Source organism: Mustela nivalis (genome assembly GCF_964662115.1).
Source record: "Mustela nivalis genome assembly, chromosome: 8".
NCBI lineage: Eukaryota > Metazoa > Chordata > Mammalia > Carnivora > Mustelidae > Mustela > Mustela nivalis.
The window spans coordinates 33,665,274-33,689,473 of record NC_139027.1 but is presented as its reverse complement, the minus strand read 5'-3'; the positions used below and the strand labels follow the sequence as shown (position 1 = coordinate 33,689,473).

Below are 24,200 nucleotides of genomic sequence, written 5' to 3'. Positions count from 1 at the left end.
AACAAGGAGCCTGATGCAGGACTAGATCCCAGGATCCTGGGATTATGAACTGGGCCAGATCAAGACCTGAGCCAAAGTCAGACACTAAACTGACTGAGCCACCCAGGCGTCCCAGTTTCAGAATAGTTTTAAAGACACACAACATCTATTGTCAAAGCCTTGACCTGAGTTTTGAAGGAAAATAAAAAATTCTTACACTGATTTCTTTGTTTTGCTCTCATTAGCTAGATGACCCTTCAAGGTAACTATAAACTGTTTCTGGCTTCTCTACTTTTTCTGTCTGGGTCCATCAAGAATATGTTGTATCATTGGTATGCATCCATCAGCTCTTCAATGAGTCACATTGCGTGGGGGTTGGGATGACGTTTCTCGTGATCTGTAAACCCCCGAGACCAAACTTGAGGGTTTATTTAGGGTTTTCTGTGTCCTCTGGGTTTTTCATTTCCCTTTGCTTTTGTATGCTGTATCTCCATATACAGCCAAATCAATTTCATGACATTTAAAACTTTTTCTGATGTCAAGTGGAGAAAAGGAACAGAAAAAAAAGATTTTTACAAAGTAATAAATGTTAAAACTGAGGTGTTTAAGTGGTGCTGTTTTTACCTGTCTGTTCTTGACCAAAAGTCACATTCCCAAGGAGAAGAAGATTCTACTTGGTTCCTTAAATTGTCAAAAGTCCCAGCCCAGATTTTCCGCCCTACCGCCATACTCTTGCAACATTATTTCATAGTTGTTTGATGCCAAGGCAAAAAGACATCCTTTTAGTGGTTAGAGAAGATCAGTTACTTAAGTGATTTCATATTGGTGTTGTATTTATGGGTTTGCAATAAAACAACTTTCGGGAGGAAAAAAGTGTCAGTCAAGAATAATGAAGTGTTCTTTGTTTTGTTTGTTTTTAGATTTTCTTAGGTATGTTGGGCTTTCCACTCCTTTTATTTTGTTGCCTTAATGTTTTTTTAAAGACTAAACCCTATATTAATGGAATTTTTTAGATCGTCCACATGAGCTTATGTGTGAGAGAACAAAACTGAAAAGGGTTTTTTTTGGGGGGGGATTCTTTTTTTTTTAATTACATGTTTAACATAAGCAGTGTATGAAAGAGCTCCAAAATCTGTAAGATGCTAAATGGTAGGTTTGTTCTAGCTTCTAACCATAAAGAATGCCTAGGTCTAACTAAAGTGATTGCAAGAGAAAAAAACAAAGCATGGGAGGATATACCCCAAAATGTTCAAAAGTAATTGCCGGGGTGCCTGGGTGGCTCGGTGGGTTAAGCCGCTGCCTTCGGCTCGGGTCATGATCTCAGGGTCCTGGGATCGAGTCCCGCATCGGGCTCTCTGCTCAGCAGGGAGCCTGCTTCCCTCTCTCCCTCTCTCTGCCTGCCTCTCCATCTACTTGTGATTTCTCTCTGTCAAATAAATAAATAAAATCTTAAAAAAAAAAGTAATTGCCTCTAGGAAGTAAAACTGAGAGGGGGAAGACAGGGTAGAGAGAGGTACAGGGAATTTTGCTTTTATATTATTTTAATATCATAAATTTATTTTAATTTTTTAAAACCATTAATGATATAAAAACCAAAAAAAAAAAAAGTTGCACACTCTCACCCACAAATTGTATCTGTAGAGACTGGTTTAAAATATCATGCTTATTAAATAATTGTTCTCCCAAGTTTGGCATGATTGTTATCTTTCACCTAAGTCTTTCCAGACTTACTGACCTCAGAAAAGAATCAAGCAATTAACAGTCTTGTAAATTCTTGGCAAGAGCTTGTGTGAATGAATCTATCCTGTGGGGATCACCAAACATGCCTCACTTAGGGGGAGTTGCTGGGTAGATGCATGAGGGGTGAATGAATGTGGACACAAGCTAATGTTGATAGTTCTGTTGGTGCCACTCATGATACGCAAAGAAGAGAACCAGTATGGACTGAGGAATTAAGTTTTTCTAATGCCAACCTAGGATTTATGCCATGAGGTGGGGCTGGAGATTGTGGAACCAGCTTCAAAATGTCTTTCTATGTGCTACAGCTTCACCACATTTACTGGACGTTGGGCAAATCTTAGACATGATAACTAATAATTTTTATCTGTCCACCATAACTATATACTTTTTCCCCACAAGGAATTCATAGCAGCCTCTCATAAAATTGAAATTCTGCTGGAAAATACTTTAAAATAGCAATGTTATGGTGGAAAGCAGCCAATCAGGGAAATTCAACTCTCAAAATTAATAACACAGGAAGCTCTCTACTTGCAAATAAAATATTTTCAAAAGGTCATTTGTAAGTCAGTTGTTTGAAATCAGGAACAATGCTTTAAATGATGGTTAGATTGCCAGCCCCCAAAACATGTAGAATGCTGATCCCAACCTGCCTGTGTTAAAACCACATTAATGACCACCTTATTCAAGGTTTTGAATCAGACAGGTTTGTAATTGAATATTGTCCTTTATAAGCATCTGTAAGTTGATGTTGCAATGGAAATGCATATTATAGCAACACTGTTCTGACTTTCAAAGAGCTGACTTACAAATGCCCTCAGAGATATATTTTATTACCCCCACTTTTCAGACCAAAAAAATGAGCCTCAGAAGTATACAATTAGAATGTGGGGAAATCAGGGTTTGAACCCATGTCTGTCTGCAGCTGAGGGTCAAGTTCTTTTCAGTGCACCAGTTTGCCTCTTAGTCTCTTTGGGATTCTCGTTTAGAGATCCTTGAACGCCAGGCTGAGACATCTATCAACAATGTAGTTTTAGCAGCAAGCGATATGATCAAAATGTTGTCACAGAAAAATTAACTTGTGGATGGATAACCTAGAGGAGGCACTGAAAGTGGGGAATGCAATTAGGAAGCTATTGCAGAGCTGGTGGTGGGGGTGGGGGGGTGTCTCTGCAGAAAGGTCAAAGAAGAAAAGAGTGTGAAGGGAAACAACACATGAATGAACAGTAAACAAAACCCTCACAGACCTGGATGACTGCCTCAAAAGCTAAGGGAGAGGAAAGGGTAAAGGAGAGTTCTGAGGTGCAGTTCCTAGTGATAGAGACAATGATGTCAGCATTAAATGCAAAGGGCAACTTCAAGAAATGAGGTGATTACATAAAATAAAATATGGTGATTAGTTGTCATATTTCACTGGCCTGCATCAGAATTCCTTTCCTTCTGTGGGAAGCTGAAGGGAATTAGAGGTCATTTTTGTCATGACTTAGACCAATTGGAAGCTCCAGCTCAGCTTTTTAAATTGGAGGGAGGGGGATAACACAAAAACCAGCAGTTAGGTACCACACTGGAAGTTAGGTTGAGAATTGAAGTCCAGCGCTGACAGTGGGGGAGGGGGGAAGATGCGGGGACAGCCAGCTCCAGGGCAGCGTCCTCAACAGACTCCTCCTGTGGGGTGAATTTGGCTGTGCCTTCTGTGCCCTAGACTGCCTGGGTTCCTGCCCGTTTTCCATGCTTGGTCCTCTGGCTTCCCTGTCAACCCAGTGAGCCACCTGATATCCTCCCAGTGAATTCATTTTCTGTGTGACTTAGCCAGAGTGGGTTTCTGTTGTTAGCGGTTGAGAACACTGAGTGGCACAAACACTTTTAAACATATTATGCTAGCATCATGCTCAGATGCCTAGATGGAAGCCTCCAGCACACAGTTTGAAATGTGGGACTACAGTTTAGGAGAGGGCTGGGGCCGGGAAGATAGATTTAGGGTATTTCTAAATAGAGTCAAAGATGTAAGCCATGAGAAGTCATCAAGGGAAAAGATTTGAGAGAGAGAGAAAAAAAATAAGCAGAGTGTAGGACTTGAGGGACCACCAATATTTACTCAGGAGGCAAGAGAATGAGTCAGGGAAGAAGCAGTAACAGTTGTAGGAAGCAAATTCAAACTAGTGCCATAGTGGTGCACCTGGGTGGCTCAGTTGGTTAAGTGTCTTCCTTTGGCTCAGGTCCTGATCCCAGGGTGCTGGGATCGAGTCCTGAGTTCAAGCTCCCACCTCCGTAGGAAGCCTGCTTCTCTCTCTGTCTCTCATGAATAAAAAATTTTTTAAAAATCAAAAAAAAAAAAAAAAGGATCAAAAACAAAAACAACCTAGTGCCGGATCACAGAATGCAAAGGAGCCAAGACTTTGGAAAATGATGAAAATCAGGTGATATTAAATACTAGTGTCCAAGGAAGAGGAGAACTGAGAAAGGGGCACTATATACAGTGATTAAAAGGCCACTGGTCTTTAGAGAACTGTTTTATCATGATGGTGGGAGAGGATATCAGGTCGTAACGGGGGGTGAAGACTAAAAGGGTGTTGTGAATGCAGAAGAAGAAAACACAGGTCATCATTTAAAGAAGTTTGGCAGGATTTTGTCTGTCTTTTTCACTGTTGTTATTTCCAGCTCCTAGAAAAAGCATATGGAAAGTGCTCAATAAATATCTGTTGAGTGAACAAAGAAGAGCAGAAGCAGAAGATTAACTTGAGCTGAAGAATGGTAATGGGGCACATTTCTAGAGTTGGGGGTACTTACTAAGTCTTCTCTCCTCCTTCCTCCTTTAGCTGGAGAACTTGATTTCCTAGACTTTCCGGTAGTTACCTACCAGATGCTTCCTCCCCACCCCACACTACTATCCCCCTTACTCCACTATTCGCTGTTTGTACTGTAAGCTAATAGAATGACCATTCCTTAGATAACAATTCCTCACCCATGTTCATTTCTTACTATCCTCAGAAAATAATATTTCTTAGACTAATGTATGCCCTACTCAGAGGTAAGTCCAATATTATTCATCCATATTTATTTTCATACCACAGTAGACTCTCAGCAAGCTGTTGCCGATGACCTGATAAAATTAAGCCTGATTAACTAGAAACTTAATTTCAGGTATATGATCAGATGATACAGCAATTGCACATTTTTAGACACTCACTACCTTATGATCCCTGAAAACACCAAAATTTAAATCTAGTAACCAAATGACCAAATATAGTATCAAAACATTATAAAGAAATCTTGTAAAAACCTACAGGTAAAATGGCCTCTAAATAACAATAAACATAAAATGTAAGATTTATTTTATTTTAAAGTTTTCTCTTTCCAGATGTCAGAAGTCTATGAGTAAAGAACAGGTATTAAAAAAAAAAAAATAAGGGCACCTGGGTGGTTCAGTCAGTTGAGCACCCACCTCCTGATTTCTGCTCAGATCATGACCTCAGAGTTGTGGGATCGAATTCCCCTTCGGGCTCTGCACTGGGAGTAGAGCCTGCTTAAGAGTCTCCTCTCCTCCTGTCCCTTTGCCTCTCCCCCACTGTTCTCCTCTCACTCATTCTCAATAAATAAGTAAGTAAATAAGTAAATAAATAAAAATAGAAGTTTAAAAAATAAATTGCAGGGATGCTTGGCTGGCTCAGTCAGTGATCATGCAACTCTTGATCTAGGGGTTGTAAGTTCAAGCCCTATGTTGGGTGTAGAGATTACGTACAAAAAATAAAATATTAACAAATAAAAGAGTAATAAAAAAATAAAAAATTGTAACCAGAAGTGTAAGAAGTCTAAATGGTATTTAAGCACGATGAAACGCTTGGGCTATATTAAGAAGATTAAAGGCCTGGAGGTTTCCCACCCCTAGTTTATGGTCCTTCATGGGCACAATTAAAGCCCATAAAGGCTTTGCAATGTACTTAAGAAGCAGTTTCCTTTTTGCCTGCAGGCTTTAGGGAGGTAGCCTTTGAGTGCCTATTGTAGGTCCATCAGAGGAGTAAGCTGTATGAGTGTTACTGTATTAATTTGCCTTTAGGCAGTCGGAAATTATTTTTGGAGAAAGGGAGAAATATAAAGTGGATTATTTGTTTTTGATCATGTCATTCCTTTTCATTTCTTTTCTTGATAATTTCATGTGCATGTGCATGCACACAGAATGCATGAGTACACATGCATGTGGGCCCCCATGCAGGTGGCCAGGAAGCTTTTCGGATCTTTCCTCATCCTCCTCCTAGTCTAAAGGTGGCTTTGCCCCCACTGTGTGCTTCACCAAGGTATGAATTGTCTGTAATAGAGGAGCATTTTCAGTTGCGTAGGCCAGTGATGGTCATCATTAATGTCTTCCCAGCACAGGGGTTCTTCATTCTTGGGTCCCTGGAGCCAGTTCTTTTTATTTTTTTTTTTTAAGATTTTATTTATTTATTTATTTGACAGACAGAGATCACAAGTAGGCAAAGAGGCAGGCAGAGAGAGAGGAGGAAGCAGGCTCCCCACTGAGCAGAGAGCCCAATGTAGGGCTCGATCCCAGGATCCCTGAGATCATGACCTGAGCCAAAGGCACCCGCTTAACTGACTGAGCCACCCAGGTGCCCCTGGAGCCTGCTCATAATTGAATGTTCATTTCTAGATTAGGCCTCCATAGTCATATCCCCTCCATGTAAACTGGGAAGACTGAAGTTTTGGGAGGATCTGTGAATCTGATAGTCTACGAATGAAAATGAGAGTCTATGGTAGTCTATGAATGAATAGGAGAGTCCTTCAGACCTAAAACTTTCATTTCAAAATGGCAGCATTTTTGCACCAGCCTGTGTAGCTAGATGTGACCCAGGTACACACAGTCTATGGCATAAGGTGGGTTACTCTCACACCAAAGCAAGAAGCCATTCCTGTGGAAGCACCCCCAGAGAGCTTCCCAGGGCCAACGGTGTGGGGAAGCCATCTTCTTGTCAGTGTGGAGCAGTTGCCAGTCTCAGTCGTCCAGGGGTTGGCACAAAACCAGGCTCACCAATTTGGCCCAACTGCAGGTCAAGCAACAGAGGCAAAACTAAGGACAGGAGCAGGCATTTCACGGAGGGAGAAATACAAATCACCAATAATTCTGTATAAGGGCAAGAATATTTGACATGTGCAAATTAAAATAAAGAGATACCATTTGCCAGAAACTAAATTGGGAAATTAAAAAAAAAAATACTATTCAGCATAGATGAAGAGGCAGGAAAACAGGTAGTCTTATATACCACTAATAGATGTGTAAGATGGTTAACATTTCTGGAGAGCACGTTAGTAGTATTTACCAAAAACCCTAAAATGTGATTTACCTTGAACTCAGCATCTTCACTTCTAGGAAGGAGCCCAAAGCAAATCATCACAGGTATCGAGGTATCTACCAAGAAGTCTCCTCACAATTTTATTTTTTAGTGGTGCAAAATAAGAAACAACCTGCTACAAGAAAAGAGGAGATTACAAAATAATCCTGTATGACTTTAGGATTATAAAAGAGATGACCGGTATATATACACATCTATGGGCAAAAGAGTGAAAAAATATCCACAAGAATGTTAACTGTGATAATGTCTGAATTCTGGGATTCTGGGTGATTTTTTTATTTTATTCTTTGTACTTTTTTCTATTGCTACAATGCACATGCATTACTCTGGTAGTGAGCAACAGTGCTGTTAAAAACAAAAGGCAGGGGCGCCTGGGTGGCTCAGTGGGTTAAGCTTCTGCTTTCAGCTCAGGTCATGATCTCAGGGTCCTGGGATTGAGCCCTGCATCGGGCTCTCTGCTCAGCCGGGAGCCTTCTTCCTCCTCTCTCTGCCTCTCTGCCTGCTTGTGATCTCTCTGTCAAATAGATAATTAAAAAAAAAAAAAAAAAAGGGTAGTGGAGGTGCCTCTGCCTTCAGCTCAGGTCATGATCCCAGGGTCCTGGGATCGAGCCCTTCCTCGGGCTCTCTGCTCAGCGGCGAGCCTGCTTCCCCTTCTCTCTTTGCCTGCCTCTCTGCCTACTTGTGATTTCCCTCTCTGTCAAATAAATAAATAAAATCTTAAAAAAAGGCAATGTACAGCATTCTGAGTACTAGCCCAGGTTCATTTATGATTTAATTACAATTCAGGAGATACAACTAAACTTCTTGCTTAGTTTTCCTATCTGCTCACTGGAGGAGTTGTGGTGTCAAGTGTTTAAAGGGCAGAACAGAGTTCTAGTGTGCTTCTGAGAGCTACTGTCCATGAATTCATGAAGTCAGAGAAATTGAACAGCTTTTGCTTAGATGTCTTCTTTGACCCACACTTCGCTATTTGGGATCAGGGTCTCCAACAGGGTAGATGTTCCCTCGTAGACGGTGCCCTACCCATTCCTGTCCACCTGGGGTGCCGGGAACTCTGAGCTGCACATGGTTATCCTTGGATTGAGGGGTGCACTGAAGGGAGAGCCAGGAGAGTTGGTGGGAGTACATCACTTGTGATGCTTCTCTCAAAGCTATGACATCAGATCCTCCCTGAAACTCTTCATGTTCTCATGGACAACATTTATCTAAATCAATTTATCTAAATCAGTCTGGTCCTTAAGTGATCTCCATGCCCCAGTCCCATTTTCCAACCAGTGTTCCCCATAATGATATCTAAAGTCTTGGTCACTCTAAGTATATTAGGTGAGACCTAGTAGGCATTTACCTAGAGCCAGAATACCTACAGGGGTGGACTTGAGAGAACTGGACACAGCATTTTCCCTCAATCATGTCACCAGAAGATGGATTATTTCACATTGTCTTCAAAGTAGAAAGGGGAGAATGAAGAATAAGCTCCCTTTAAGGAATCCGGTGAGTTCTCTCTGTAAGGAATATTGATGTTTCCTCACAGCCAACCCTGCGAAAGAAAGACTATTGTGAAGGTAAAGAAAGGCAAATCTTCTGACATGGAAATTGAGACATATTTTCTTGGTGAAATGCCTTGGTAACAAGGGAATGCCTTCTTGTGTCTTTGTCTGTCATGTTCAGCATCTTTAAATGAGCACAGCAAATCCCCTGAATGTGCAAGTTAGCCCAGGAGGATATAGTGAAATGGACACTCCTATAATTCTGAGGGTATGGGGGCATGATGGTTATGGAGTCCTTCTGGGTATGATGTTTCCAGTGGGCAATTTGTCAGTCTCTATCAAAAGCCTAAAATCATTCATACCATTTACCACAGAAAATACAGTTCTGAGAACTTATTGTAAGAAATATTTGTATATTTTTTAAGTAGGCTCAACTCCCAGCATGGAGCCCAATGCGGAACTTGAACTCACAACCCTGAGGTCAAGACATGAGCTGAGATCAACAGTCAGACACTTAACCAACTGAGCACTCAGGTGCCACAGAATTAATTTTTTTAATATGCAAAAAGACTACATAAGAATGTTCACTGAAGTGCTATTTACAAAAGTGAAAAACTAAAAAAAAAAATCCAGTAATTGGAATTAGTTAAATAAAGCATGGAAAGGTACTAAGAGGCCATTATTCATTATATACTTATTATTTACTTGAATAATATTTAAGGATACTAAGAAAACCTCATGATAAAAAGTGAAAAAGTATGTATTACAAACCCAGTGTAGATATATAGATATATAGTATACTATATAGATAGATAGTACACATACATGCATACACACAATACACATTTGTTATATATAAATATTTTTTTCTATTTTTTCCAACCTTATTAGATTGGCTTCTCTTCATGTATCCTGATTTACTCTTCATTATGTAGGACTGCAGAAAGTCCAGTCCTCTCTCCACGTGTTTCTGAGAATCTCCAGAAAGTTTTATATATTCCATCTCTGCTGGTTTCCACTGGTCACGTGCTCTAGGACTCTCCCCCAATCACTCCTGGACTTCTCATAATGGCTTTTCCAGCAGGCTGTCACTCGACAATCTACCTTACTGTGAAATGTGAAAACCTTCTTCCTATTACCCAAGATACATCTGACATAAGGCTGCAATTTCAACAAACTCTGTGAAGTCTTGAGGATTACATAAGGGAATTACAGTGCAAAGAAAGAAAACTTAAAAGTAGATATCGGATATCACTGCCTCTAAAGTTCCCTTGTAGAACCCTTTCCTGGGGTTCCCTCTGGGCAGTCCCTCCCCTTAGCTCTCAGCTTGCCATGCCTGGAGCTTCCCCACCCTCCTGGTTGGGGCTCTCCCCTGGTACACTTGACCCAAGTCTTGGGGCCCCCACTTCTTTTTTCTTTTTTGAAACATTTTATTTATTTATTTGACAGACACAGACAGACAGACAAAGACAGAGAGCACAAATAGGGAGGACATGGAGAAGCAGACTCCCTGCTGAGCCTGGAGCCCAACTCAGGGCTTGATACCAGGACCCTGGGATCATGAAATAAGCTGAAGGCAGACATTTAACTGACTGAGCCAATTTCTTATTTCTTTTAATAAAATTTATTATTATTTTTTAAAGATTTTATTTATTTGACAGACAGAGGTCACAAGTAGGCAGAGAGGCAGGCAGAGAGAGAGAGGAGGAAGCAGGTTCCCTGCTGAGCAGAGAGCCCGATGCGGGGCTCGATCCCAGGACCCAGGGATCATGACCTGAGCTGAAGGCAGAGGCTTAACCCACTGAGCCACCCAGGCGCCCCCCCTAATTTTTATTTTTTAAAAAAATTTTATTTACTTATTTATTTGAGGGGAGGCGGGTAGGGAGAGGGACAACCAGACTCCACACTGAATGCAGAGACTGATTTTGACAAACTTTATTGGATTTCTTCAAAACTGAGTATACTCTGTTCCTTTGGTAATTTGTCTGGCATTTTTGTTACCAAATAAAATACATTTTTTTAAAAGCATTATCTACACCCAACATAGGGCTCAAAGTCACAACCCCAAGGTCAAGAGCTGCAGGCCCTACTGACTGAACCAATGAAGCAACTCTAAAATACATTCTTGATAGCAGATTCTCATAGTCATTTATTTTAAAACATCATAGAACACTTCAATATTGTATTTGATTTTAGTGAAAAAAGAATAGTAGTTTTGAGATTTCAGGTTTTTGATTTTTAAGAGATTACACAAGCTGGGGAGAGAAGAAGGGAGAGAGAGAGAGAAACTTAAGCAGACTGCATGTCCAGCACGGAGCCTGATGGGGGCTTGATTCCACAAGCCCAACATCATGACCTGAGCTGAAATCAAAAGTTGGATGCTTAATTGACTGAGCCACCTGGGCACCCCTCCAACTTCTTATTTCTGACTTTCAAAAGAGGACACGAAACATTGCAACAATCCAGACAGAGGTATACCTGCCCCCAGTAAGAAATGGCTGTGTGTGTGTGTGTGTGTGTGTGTGTGTTAAAGATTTTATCATTTGAGAGGGAGAGAGAGCACATGAGCTAGGGGTGGAGAGCTGCAGAGGGAGAAACAGACTCCTTGCTGAGCAGGGAGCCCAATTCAAGGCTCAATCCTAGGACCTTGAGATCATGACCTGAGACAAAGTTAGACGCTTAACTGACTGCCCTACCCAGGCGCCCCATGGCTTTTTGTGTTATTCAACAGAAACCTCAGCATCTCACCTAAAATATCTGCATTTGGATTACTCCATTGGCTCAGGGTGTCTCCAAGAACAACTATTGCCACTCCTTTGGGGCCTCAAGAACATAGAAACAGTTGTTACTTAAAAATAAAGTCCAGGGGCACCTGGGTGGCTCAGTGGATTAAAGCTTCTGCCTTCAATGCAGGTCATGATCCCAGGGTCCTGGAATCGAGCCCCACATAGGGCTCTCTGCTCAGCGGCGAGCCTGCTTCCCCCGTCTCTCTCTGCCTGCCTCTCTGCCTACTTGTGATCTCTCTCTGTCAAGTAAATAAATAAAATCTTAAAAAAAAAAAAAAAAAGTTGAAGTCCACCTTCCAACCTTAGAAAGTTCAAGAAACATTTTTTTTAAATTTGGAATGCAGTTTCAAATGCACACTACAAACAATAAACAAGTTCTCGCTATGTACCAGGTACTACACTAAGCACTAAGCAGATATGAACTCATTGATCTTCCTGAGACTTTTTTACATCAAGTGCTATCAATGATATCCCATATCATTGATATATTGATATCACCACGTAGGTGGAGAAATTAAGAGAGAGAGCTGTTAAATAATTTGCTCAAAGACACAGAACCAGAAAGTGGTGAAGCGGGGCTATACCTAGGTAGTCTCAATCTAGAGAGTTAGCCACCTTCTGCTACTATATTGTATTGCTTCACAGGATGGGAGGAAGAGAAACCTAGAAAGGATAGGAGAAAAGAAAATGGTGACTTGATTTTATTTTTTCAAATTGTCCAAAAGGAACTTTACTTTCAAAATTAGGAACCAGAATATATCTATATTATCTAGATCTGTATCTGTATTTATCTCCATGTCTCTATCTCTGAATGTGTTGGGGAGGGAAACGAAAAGGCCACTCTAGGCATTGCATCTTCGTCTCCATGGGTCATACCAACCCCTCCTACTTAACTATGACAATAGGCATCTTTTCTCTAAGAAGGGCTGCTCACTTCCACGAATAGGCCCCCTGGGGACTATATTTATGTGCTGTGACCTCATGCTCTAGCTTCAGTTGATTGAACTAGGAGATCACCTGACTCACATCAAGCCAATACAATTTTCTTACTCAGAGATTTCAAATTGAAGTTGAGAGGCAGTCAATCTGGGATAGTCTCTTATCCAGAGGACATATAGACTCAGAAGAAGTTAACTACTACAGCAACCCATGCCCAGATTTCAGTAGCTTTAGTTTATTTCTCCATAATATCACAGTGGGTTGTTGGAGATGGGGAAATGCTATGCTCCGCAATTTTATCAAGTACAGAGGCTCCTTTCATCTAGTGGTTCAACTATTCTCTAAGGTTGTAGTCAAAGGAAGAGGGAGAGGATCAAGGGGTGCAGAGTAGGTTTTTCTGTTGGTAGGGCCTGAAAATCACATGCATTCCTTCTGCCCACATTCTAAAGGCTGTAACTCATCACATGACCTCAGCTAACTGCAAAGAATACTGGGAAATGTAGTCCAGTCTTATGCTTAGAAAGAAGAGAAAATGGATATGTGATCATCTAGTTAGTCTCTGTCACAACACACAAGTTTTGAACTATAGAGTTCATAGTCTGTCCGCTATCTCCATGAAAAAGCTAAGAAAACCAATTTGTAGAGAGACCAGAATGAAGCAGGTGTTCATATGGAAGCAGAGATGACAGTGAAAGGGAGAGAGAGAGAGAATTGTATGGTTTCTGGCTTTCTACTTTGTGACGCTCCTTTTTTTGTTTTGCTTTGTTCTATTTGGTACATACGTAATTTTTGTAATAACAGTTTTATTGAGCTTTAATTCACATCCCATAAAATTAAGCCTTTTAAACTATGCAATTGAGTGGTTTTTTTAGTATAGTCAGAGTAGTGCAACCATCATCACTATCTAATTCCATAGCATTTTTATCCCTGCAAAAGAAACTCCAGGGCCAGGACACCTGGGTGGCTCAGTTGGTAGGACAACTGCCTTTGGCTCAGGTCATGATCCTGGAGTCCTGTGTGAAGGATACTGAAGGGCAGCTAATTTTCTAAAAACTAGTGTCATTCCTCAAAATGTTAATCCATAAGACTGTTGCCATATGAGCCAGTAGTTCCACGTCTATGAAAAGGAATGTGTGCACAAAAATGTGTACACCAGTGTTCCCAGCAGCATTATTCAGAATAGGCAATGAGTCCCGCATCGGGCTCCCAGCTCTATGGGGAGTCTGCTTCTCCCTCTGACCTTCTCCTCAGTCATGCTCTCTCTCACTGTCTCTCTCTCAAATAAATAAATAAAATCTTTAAAAAAAAAAAAAAAAAGAAAAAGAAAAGAAAGAAACTCCAGGGCCACCTGGCTGGCTCAGTTGGTGAAGCAGTCGACTTTTAATCTTAGGGTCATGGGCTCAAGTCCCATGTTGGGCATAGAGATCACTTAAAAATAAAATCTTTAAAAAAAAAGAAAAGAAGAAAAGAAAAGAAACTCCAGGCCTATTATCAGTCACTCCATTTCCCACTCCACACAGTGCCTAGCAACTACTACGTTACTTTCTGTCTCTATGGATTTGCCTATTCTAACCATTGAACATAAATGGAATCATACGGGATATGGCCTTTTGTGTCAAGCTCTTTTCACTTATTCAAGGCTCATCCATGTTGTAGCATGTGTCAAGTTCCATTTCTTTTTATGACTAAATAATATTCTATTGTATGGATTCATCAGTGGGTGGGCATTTGAGTTGTTTCCACTCATTGCCTATTCTGAATAATGCTGCTGGGAAAACTGGTGTACACATTTTTGTGCACACATTCCTTTTCATAGACGTGGAACTACTGGCTCATATGGCAACAGTCTTATGGATTAACATTTTGAGGAATGACACTAGTTTTTAGAAATTTTAGCTGCCCTTCAGTATCCTTCACACAAATACAGGAATTCCTATTTCCCCCCTCTTCTTTCATCAACTTGAGTTAGTTTCAATAATATTATTTATAACCTCAAGAGCCTTAACAAAGTCACCTACTCCTGTTGCTTCTGGTTTAGGCCTTCCTGATTCTTTCATCCCCTTTATTTTGGCTCTGTTTGCCCGCCTTTTTTATAGTTTTTTAGTTTGGCTTTTTTTTGGCTACAAGTATCAGGCACTCATTCCAGTTAGCTCAAGCATGTTAAGAAAAATACATGATAAGATAATGCAAGTTTTCAGTAACCTAAAATCAGGAACCAGAATGGGCTGGCTTCGGGGAAACCAGTGGTAGAAGCTAGTTCTCAGTTTGGTGGGGTGGGCAGCACAGACCTCACCCACAGAAATCCCTAAGTGTTCACAGCCTTTCATCATTAGAAATATAGGACAGCCAAACTCCTTTCTGCCCTGCCCTGCTACTAACTACTAATGTCTCTCTTTGTTTATATGCCTCCTCTAGGAAAAAGGGACTCTGATTTGCCCAGCATCTCTTTTCATACCTGGCTATGGGTCAAGGGAATCTAGCCAATCTGTGGATCGATGCTCCTTGAATCAGTTGCCCACCTCTTATCCAATCACCAGTGAGAACAGAAAGCTGGATCACATAGTATAAAACAAGACTGTTGGACCTAACTTTTTCTTTGGTAGGGACTAGGGGTTAGAGCAGTTTCCACTAGATGATACTGGTATAGAAGGGCATGGCGATTGATCTCTTTGGATGTGGTTTGATATTTTTAATAATTAATGAAAATGGGTCACTTCTTTTTCAATACATTTCTGTCTTTGGTCTTAGCAGTTCTGCCAGGATACAGTTTCTTGCATTCAATCTCCAGCTTTTTGCATTGTAATTAAGGGTAAGATGAAGCCATGGTCCGTCCGATCTTGAGGTTCAAGTACCTCCCTGTGAAAGGAACTGAATTAGGGATGGGTGATAGAGACATTCTGTTCCCTTGTATGGTGTGAAGAGTAAAGGAGTAGAAAAGAGTCCCTGAGAAGACACTGTTTCCTATTCCCATTAGAGCTCCCCCCCACCATTCTCATTCTATCTTCTACCCTACTTCCTAAAACAGTGTGGGCTACAGCCACAGCCAAGGCGCAAAGAGTATAGCAAGCTTCTGCAATTGTCAGGTCTACTTTCAACATGTCACAGCTGGAACAGAACAGAAAGCTCCTAGAGCCAAACTTAAGCACTGGGATGGGTAGAAAACTGGCCTGAAGTACCTTCTTTCTATAAGGACAGACCCAGAGAAAGAAGTTTATTTATAAAAGGTAAATGTAGGCTTTAGTATGTTAGAATGAGCAATAAATAACTTTTGAAATGAAAACTTAAACTGTTATCATTAAAATAAGTTCTTTGGGGGCACCTGGGTGGCTCAGTGGGTTAAAGCCTCTGCCTTTGGCTCAGGTCATGATCCCAGGGTCCTGGGATGGAGCCCCACATCAGGCTCTCTGCTCAGCAAAGAGCCTGCTTCCCTTCCTCTCCGTCTGCTGGCCTCTCTGCCTACTTGTGATCCCTGTCTCTCTGTCAAATAAATTAATAAAATCTTTAATAAATAAATAAATATAAGTTCTTTTTAGAATATTAAATTTTGAGTGTACATCTACCTGTTTTTTCCTTAACAAAGTCAAAATTAAAAAAAAAAAAAACCATTTGGAAAATCTTGATTTTCTAAAAAGGGCAGGCCCATTGTCTGCCCTAATTTTATTTCTTGTTCCTTGTCTGTGTGTGTTTTTTTTTTTTTTAATATTCTTCCTGTAGCTAATATCAAGCATGGGTTTTCCAGATTGTCTGGACATACTCCAAAAGAAATATCTGACCCATATCTTTAAGGAAAAAGGCATTGAGTAGCCACATGTCTAAAAGCTAAAGTAGCTTGAGGGTAGGCATGGGGTAGAGATGGAGGACAGAGAAGGCAGGGTTTCATTTTTTACTAGCAAACTTTTGATTGGACTTTCTGAACCTCAGCATTTTAGGAATTTGAGTTGGTCAAGTCAGTTGTGAAAGACTCGTGTGCAGCAGGAATTGAAAAAAGAAAAGATTATTTGCATGAGTTTTGCACTCCCCAATTGGATACACACCGTTCCATAACTGGACACAACACAAACATATTTGTTTATTTTAAGGCTGTCTGCTGACCTGCATTGTGAGTTTGCTCAGCGGGCCAGCATGGCACAGAGAGGGGGAGTCAAGAGCCCAGATGTGGGGCCTCTGAAGGCGGGTGCTGGTATCATCACTTGAAGGGTTTCTCAATGGCTGGCTGCCTATAGTCCAAACAGTTCTTAGTAAGGCTGGCTCTTAGTAGTTTAAGGAGTCTCACTGATGTAGCAATCAGGTTGCTCTTTCAGAGTACTTGTACGTTCTTAAGTATATTCCAAAGAGGCTGGATTCCCATTCACGATATGGATGAAAATGTGACAAGATGAGGCTCAGGGTCTTCCTGGAGTGATGCTGCGGATTTTAGAACCAAGAAGAGAGGTGCAGAATGTGGACAGAGAGGTCAAGAGTATGAACTTGGGAGCCAGACTGTGTGACTTGGAATCCTAGCCCTTCTTTTCCTAGCCCTGCAGTCTTGGGTAAAGTACTTAACCTCTCTGTGCCTCAATTTCCCAATCTGTAGTATGGGGATTAAGTAACCCTACTTCAGAAGCGTCACAATGAGTGTTAAATGAGTTAACATTTTGAAGGTGATGAAGGCATTGTGTAACAGTTAGTTAGTAAGCACTGTACATATTTCTTAAGTAGAAGAAGTAAAATAAACTGATGGCTGGCGAAGCTAGTGTTGATTGGCTCCAGAACTCTGTATTTTCAGATGAGAAAAGGCTGCATGCTAGAAACAACCCAAGTTAGAACAGATCTAAACATTGTGGTTGTACCAGGAGACATCGTACTAACCAATTTTAAAATGAGGTATATCTGTGTATCCTGCTGTGGAATAATCCCTAAGACGTATTGTCAGGGGAGAGAGAAGTCCCCATACACCATACGTAGGAATAATTAAGGGATCTAGCACTTCTTGAGGATTTTCTATGCATCAGGCATTGTTTTAAAAGCTTTGTATATATAGGGCGTCTGGGCGGTTCAGTCAGTGAAGTGTATGACTCTTAGATTTGGCCCAGGTTGTGATCTCAGGGTCATGAGATAGAGCCCCCCTACTGGGCTCTGTGCTCAGCACAATGTCTATCTCAGACTCTCCCTCCCTCTCCCTTTGCCCCTCCCCCTGTGCACACACACTCTCTCTAAAATAGATAGTAAATCTTTTCCAAAAATCTTTGTATATATTAATTCATCTCATCTCCATATAAGGAAGGTACTGGCTTTTTCCCCATTGTGGAGATTATGATATAACTGAGTCCCAGAGAGGTTATGTAATTTGTCTAAGGTCACCCCGCTGGTAGGTAAATGAGCTGGGATTTGAATTCAGATGGTCTTGTTCCAGTGTCCATTTATCAATCACTATGGTAAATTACTCTTCCAATAGCATAGGTACACAAATAAAACTATATACATATAAAGATAAATACTTATAAAAAACAAAATAAAACAAAGTCTGGAAGCATAGACACTAACCATGAACCCCTAAAGAGAGAAGTAGGACTGAAAGGGGTCAGGTGGAGGCAGATGATTAATGAGAAGGGGGACTTTCACTTTTTACTATATATTTACTTGTATTTTATTTGACTTATTTAGTGTAACACAAATGTGAATTCATATACTGCTTTTGGAAGTAAAAACTAATTGTAAAATAAGTGAAAAAATAAATGAACTTATTTTACTTAACAATATGTACCCCAATGTTTATAGCAGCAATGTCCATAATACCCAAACTATGGAAAGAGCCCAAATGTCCATCAACAGATGAATGGATAAGGAAGATGTGATATATATATACAATGGAATATTAGGGGCGCCTGGGTAGCTCAGTGGGTTAAGCCTCTGCCTTCGGTCATGATCTCAGGGGCCTGGGATTGAGCCCCGCAGCGGGCTCTCTGCTCAGCAGTGAGCCTGCTTCCCCTATTGAATGTAGATATGACCTATATTACATATATATATATATATATATATATATATATATTCAATTATATGAATTGGGGTGCCTGGGTGGCTTAGTGGGTTAAGCCTCTGCCTTCGGCTCAGGCCCTGGTCTTAGGGTCCTGGGATCAAGCCTGCTTCCCCCTCTCTCTGCCTACTTGTGATTTCTCTGTCAAATAAATAAATAAATAAATCTCAAAAAAAAAAAAAAAGACTGATGAATCACTGACCTCTACCTCTGAAACCAATAATACCTTATATGTGAATTAATTAAATTTAAATTTGAATAATAAATAAAAATTTTAAAAACAGAAACAAAAATACCCTCAAACAATTATGAAGGCCTTTCTCTGTACCAGGCTGTGTTCTCAGTGCTTGGCAGATATTGAATAACTTAATTCTCTTAAAAATCTCCAAAAAAAAAAAATCTCCATTTTCCAGATGAGGAAAGCTAGGTACTTATCACACAGCTGGTAAGAGGCCAAGCTGGGATTTGAACCCACAGAGTCTGGCTGCAGATTCTGTACTCTCGGTCACTCTACCATATATGTATACATGTGTGAGCTGAGCCCTGAACCAATGGTCCTCACCCATGTGCAAGGGCTTGCCCAGGCTACCACCCACTCTATGCCATGGGGAACACCTTTAGTCAGATGGTCAGAGGTACAGGCTCTGCAATCACCCAAACAAGGACATGGACACCATCTCCACTGCTTACAAGTTTTGTGACTTTGGGCGAATTATTGAACAGTTTTGATCTCCGGATCTTCAACTGTAAAATGAAATGAATAATTGTCACTATGTCATAAAGGTCGTTACAAAGATCAAAAACATTAGCATATACAAAGTGCTTAGCACAGAATCTGGCACACAACAAGAAACAACTCCGTGTTAATTATTACATTATGATTATTAGTTTATTATCTTGGTACCTCCTTTCCAGGGAGGCCTTTTCTCCCATCTTTATTTGGGACACAAAGGCACATGCCATTGACCTAGCACTTGTAGTATAAGGAATTTGCCCATCGATGTGCTTGCAAAAAGTACACCCAGGTATATGCATAAAGATGTCACCGATGTCTGTTTAAGCCATCAACTGGTATGACCTAAACATTCGTCATTAGAAAACTGATCAAATACATTTTGATATATCTATATAAGGAACAATATTTGGGGATCCTAGTTTGGCCCAATAAATGGCAGCCCTCTTCCCTGCTCTAGCTCTGAATAAATTGAGAAATAAAACTAAGGACTGGCAGATGAAGGCCTAGTAATGCCGATAAGAGACAAAGTTGGATGTGGTACCTAAATGAGAGACACATTTCACACCACTGAAACCCCAACCAAGCATCTGTTCACCCAGTTCTGCCTACTTCTGCGGCAGCAGAAGGCACACTCCCTACAGGCAGCTTGGTGCTAAGCAGAAAGGGCAGAGCTGAACCCAGCATGTCTAAGTTGTACTTCCAAGCTTGTTAGTCCTCAGGGAGTAGAAGGAGTAAAGGGACAGAAAGGGGGCAGGAATTACGTTGAGGGCTGCTTATTTGGAATTCACATTCTCTTCTTGCAAAGACTCTGCAGACATTAAAAGAAGGGAGTAAATCTGCAGTGCACATGTGGAAAGATCTCTAAGGTAGCTTTTTGGGTGAAAAAAGCAAAATGCAGAATAAGTATAGTAAGACTGCTTTTACATAAAATTTTGTTAAAGGACATAAATCAATGCGTAGTACCAAGAATAAACAAAAAATTGGGGCGCCTGGGTGGCTCAGTGGGTTAAAGCCTCTGCCTTTGGCTCGGGTCGTGGTCCCTGGGTCCTGGGATCAAGCTCCGCGTCAGGCTCTCTGCTCAGTGGGGAGCCTTCTTCCTCCTCTCTCTCTGCCTGCCTCTCTGCCTGCCTGTGATCTCTGTCTGTCAAATAAATAAATAAAATCTTAAAAAAAAAAGAATAAACAAAAAATAGTAATAGTGGTTATATTTGGGGGAGGGACTCAGGCAGAATGAGACGTTTATATTCTTCCTTTTACACTTTTTAAAAATTGTTTTTATTTTCTTCCCATACATTCACGACTTCTGTGTTTATTATTTTTAATGCTGTTGGGAGTAGTCTGGACTGTGGGGCTCATGACTATTACTGCATTCATCTTTATACTGCCCTGCAAAAATAAGTTATAATGCATGCTATTTAAAAAAATAAAAACAAGGCAGCCTGAAAAAAAAAAACCAAAAAGTGCCTTCTAGCTTCAGGAGTCCTAATGAGCTATAATCAGAGAGACGCCAGACTAGTCAAAATTGGAAGAAAGAGCTATAATCACAGGGGGAAAAAAATGAAAAACACACACACACACACACACACACACACATACACAAATAAAACCTCTCTCCACAACTTGAAGTGTCCCAGAAAAAGCAGGAGTAATGACAGCAGACCGACTTCAGGAAAAGCAGACAAGAGGAGCTCCAGGGTGGGGACTGGAGGCACTGGTGTGGGCGATACTGTGGAATCGTGTCAGAAAGTGAAAACCGCCATGAGGACCTGGGGGCCCCAAGGAAGAGAGAGACAAGAGCTGCCACGTAAAGGCCTGGGGACCCCAAGAAAGAGACTGAAGGGGCTGAGGTATAAAATAAATCAGAAGGAACTTAGGAGGAAAGGTTGCCCTGATTCTGACTCACGGTCTGATGGTCCTCAGGCCTTGAGTGGCCTTGGAGAAACCAGGTCAGGGTTGTATCACCAAAGGCACTGTGCTGGAGAAACACGATGGCTGGGTTGCTTCCTGCAGCCTCAGGTCCTCGAAATGAAGTCAGGGTGACAGACCCACAGCCAGGCACGTGAGGGTCTCTCAATCAAGGACCTCATGGCTCCTCCTTTGGCCTGCCAAAGCTCTGGCGGAGAGGAGCATCCTTATGGGAAAGACTTCATGGGGCCTCGTTACTTGTCACACTCCTCTGTCGCTAGACCAGGCCCTGTGAGAGAATTCTAAAGAATTGATTTTCATGGGGGCGAAATACAGTAACTCATGTTGCAATCCTGCTCAAATCACGGAACAGATACTTTAAGGCCCAGATTCCTTAAGGCGGCTTTGATTTACCGCACACTCCACATTCCGACGAGAGTCTGAAGTGAGGGTCACTGCCCACGTGAAACCATGTCTCACCTTTCTCTGGCAGTTAAGCGCTCAAGAAAGAGATTTCCTCAACTTCCTTTGGTGCTCACAAAACGAAAGCAGCCGTTACATAATAAAGCCTGTAAAAGGCTCCATGGGTTGAGAAGTCCCCGATGTTTTTCCTGCCTTTGGTCATTTTCTTTGTTTAAAGTGTTCAGAAACAGTGAAAGTTCAAGAAGAAAAAAAACATTTCCAGCAGGAAAATGAGTGAGAGAGTTAGTCAGCAGCGAGACTCACTCATACGGCCATGAGGCTGTAACTTAATCTTGACAACATAGTCTTTCCTGGAAGAGATTCGAACAGCGATTTATCATTTTATAATTTGTGGTTTACATTTGAGCCATAAACCAAGCAGATGTATTGGTTTGAGGCACTTCTGATTCCTTTTAAAGTCCCAGGAGGCACGAAGACAGCTTCAAACTGGAGGCCCCAGGCTCTTGGGGTTTCATCAGGAGAGCACAAAGGACAAGGTTTCTGTATTCACTCTCCTTCCTTAGGAAATGTATGGAATGCGCGCCTTTGTTTGTTTTAGACGCGGGGTGGGGGGCGGGGGGCAGACTTTGATAGCTGGAGCCATGAGCTGGCCCCCTCCTATCTTTGGAGGGGTGGGTTTTCATATGTTCCAGGGTCCCCTGGGAAATGAGAAGCTGGAAGCTGAGGGGGGAAATGGGTGGAGAAAGGGGAAGCAAGGGGGAAGGGCGGAGTGCCGGAGATAACTCTGCTGACTTCACAGTTTTCCACTGGGGCCTGCCCTGCCTACCTCTGTTGACATCAAAGCTCTTTGCGCCTGCTCAGTCTGCCCTGCCGGCTGGCCGCCACTGGGAAACAAGGAATTGGCTCGGAGCCCTAGAACAAAATTGAGAACAAAATTTCTGAAATTAACTTTGCCTTTAAAAAAAAAAGGAATTTTCAGCTCTGGTGGCAGCTCCGGGATCGCCTCCCACTGGGGTGGGTTCCAAGCATCCACCGGGGACAAAGGGCACACCTTTTACAGAGATGTCTCCAGAAACCTGAGCAGCTTCCCAAGGTGTCTCACTGGTTCTACAGCAGTGTTGGCTGTCTGTGGGCCCATGGGTGCGGCTTTCACAATCATGTTGGGGCGCCTGGATTCGGAAAGGCTTGCCTCCCCTCCTCGGAGCAATGTAGCGCCTCAGATCTTTGCTGGCAGCTGAGCTCCCATGTCTGTTGCTGTTCTCTCTCCTCCTTGCTACCCCCATGCTGGGACCTACTTGTTTTCCTGCCCCCTTCTCTGTTTCCCCCCAGCAGTTCGCTTGCCTGTTCCCTGGAAGGGAACAGAAGAAGTAAGATGACCATCCTGTCTGCTGTCCCTGCTGACTTAACCATTCTAAGACCAGGATGGAAAACACTGCAGCACCCTCGCGGGGCAGACAGAGTCACCCCGGATTCCGCATGTTGAAACCAAGTTCTAGAACCCAGCTTTAACAGATATACACATGTGTATGATATTTCACAGTTCTGTCCTCCACCAGTCCCAGACTGTATTGGAAGCATTGACTTTTGCAGTCTTCTACTGTTCAATGTGAATGCAAAGATGAGCCTGGGCTCCATGTGGGGTGGGTGTCCAGCTTCAGAGCCAACCTGAGCGCTACGAGCGGTTTAGAAGGTTCTGTAACCAGTTATAGATCAAAGGATGCCAGTGCTTTTCCTCTTCTAACTTTATCACCGCTGGCCCTAGGTCCTGGCTTGAGAAAGTTCTTAGAGCAGTCTTGGCCTAGGCCTTTCTGGAACACAGCCATACTGCAGGCTGTCTGTGCCTGCCGTGTCCAGATCTGTGCTTGAACGGAAGGGCAAATTGAAGAAGAACACATGATTCTTGTCCTTAGGGAAAATAAGAGAAAGTCATATTTTAGATAGGAAATGGGTGAATGAGATGGTCCAAACCCTCTATTTTAAAACCAGGGACTTTGAAATTGGGAAATGAAAGCTTAGACTAAGTTAGTTAAGAGACTTACCTGAGGTAAGGTTTCATTGGTTAATGCCACAGATAAGAATTAGAATCAACATCAGTTAATTTGTAGCAAATGCGTCCCGTGGACCCAAATCCAAATGCCAATGTCACTTAAAACCAGCTTACTACAACAGACAGACCAAGGGTCTTACACAGTTAAGGTAGCTCACACAGAAACCTGACCTTGGTTTTCTAGATTCAAACTAACTCTACCCACCCCCAACCCAGTTCTGGGGTTTCAACCATGTACTGTCAACACATTTGAAATTGATTCAAAATGCTTTTCGGAGAACCATCTTAGTTCAGCTTTGCAGGCACACTCTTGGGGCTCCCTTCCAAAGAAGAAACAGACAGGCATTCTATCTGGTCCAGACCCAAGTCAGGCTCAGCCTTCCTGGGAGTGTGTTGTCTCTGTCTTTGACAGTCTGATGGCTGAAGCTCCAGGCTCCTGCTCTTCAATCAACACAATCACATATCTGCAGTGTTGGCTCGACACACAGGCCTTAATCTTCAGCTCCCACAGAGCTGAGACAATTCTTTTTTTAAAGAGGCAACAAGGATATATTAAGCTTCCTTCCCTGAATTCTCTTCCTGAGACTTCCATCATCACCCCTTTGCCACTATTTACTAAGTATCCAGTATGAACTGGGTACTAGGGAAAACAAGACAGGCTTTGTCCATACCCTCATGGGATTTTTAAGTGCCATGGTTAATCATTGTAAAACCGAATTGGGTTGAAAAATAAAATATGATGGACAGCCCACAGCCTTCTGTCTCCTTAATCCCGCATCCACCCCACCTGACAAAATGAGAGA

At 41.8% G+C, this 24,200-nt stretch overlaps 1 long non-coding RNA gene across 2 annotated transcripts; it reads right to left on the bottom strand.

The window, feature by feature from the left end:
- Positions 1-867: 867 nt before the first annotated feature.
- Positions 868-21,464, bottom strand: LOC309871909. 2 transcript variants are annotated; one of them, XR_014315564.1, is made up of 5 exons: positions 20,926-21,464; positions 18,977-19,030; positions 7,053-7,176; positions 6,603-6,752; positions 868-4,412 (listed from the first exon to the last, which is right to left on the bottom strand). It is a non-coding gene; the product is annotated as an uncharacterized lncRNA (long non-coding RNA). The 2 variants fall into 2 exon arrangements; XR_014315565.1 differs by lacking the exon at positions 868-4,412 and having other exon boundaries at positions 6,492-6,752; positions 20,926-21,457.
- Between the last annotated feature and the right edge of the window lie 2,736 nt (positions 21,465-24,200).